Genomic DNA, 1,059 nt, shown 5'->3' with positions numbered 1-1,059 from the left:
CTATATTCATAGCCGAGCGAAAGACAAATATACAGAAAACAAAGCGCGCTGCACAAACAAACGTTCCCGCACGCACACAAACAAATCCACGTTTTTTATGGAGCTCTGTTGGTCGAAGGAAAAGGGGGTGTTTATCGTGTAATCGGATGTCTGTTCGATTCGTTTCACTTGTTCGGATGATTGAGTGCGGACTCGAGTGTGGATATTTATGCGGAAACTAACGAGATTTGTGTGAATATATTGGAGTGTTGCTGTATACAGCTGTTGTGATTTTGCCATGTGAGATTGCTAGTATTACAGGATATGTAGCTCTTTAAGGGTGGGTATTTTATGTAAGTTTTTTTTATTAAGCATAACGATTTTTTTTTTTTTTTCGCATCAGAATTTAGGGTCCATATTATAATTGTGATAATGAATTCATGCTGATTAGTGACTGGTAAACAAGCAGACACACTAACAGACACGCGATTAAATAATTATTCATATTATTTGAGTTTCCTTTCTTCTCCATGTGTAATGTTTATACAGCTATACACCATGTATAAAAGCAATACATTGCGTATCCCCGGCCGAGTCGCTCCTTGACACCAGGTGGCTGTGACTGGAGTCATCCAAGAGACAAAGGCGTCTTATTGGCCATTCATTTTTATGCAGACTTGTGCCAAACCGTCAAGAGCTTCGTCCAGGGCTGTTCACATGCCGCTAATAAATATTCAAATTGAGTAGCATTGTGCCAAACAATAGTTATTTTGATGCCTCTCTCTTAAGTGTTAGACAGCAGGTTTTCGACAGGATGAAGAATTCGGATCATTTCAATATTGGACTCCTATGAGCACACGTAGACACGCACGCAATGGATGGTGGGTCATGAGAGAAAAGTTTCCGTTTCTCAATGGGATGGGCGGAAAAGTAGATTGACCTTACCTACAGTTGCAATGATTTCCTCTTTGATGTTGCTATTTACATATTTTTCTGTTTTGATACCAAGCATTCCGTTGCCATGACAACCATTTATTTTCAGCAGCCACTCTTCAACTCTAATCCTCCTGCGCCCCCCCC

This window comes from Penaeus monodon, chromosome 22 (assembly GCF_015228065.2).
Source record: "Penaeus monodon isolate SGIC_2016 chromosome 22, NSTDA_Pmon_1, whole genome shotgun sequence".
In the NCBI taxonomy this organism is placed as follows: domain Eukaryota; kingdom Metazoa; phylum Arthropoda; class Malacostraca; order Decapoda; family Penaeidae; genus Penaeus; species Penaeus monodon.
This window is presented reverse-complemented; position numbering follows the sequence as displayed.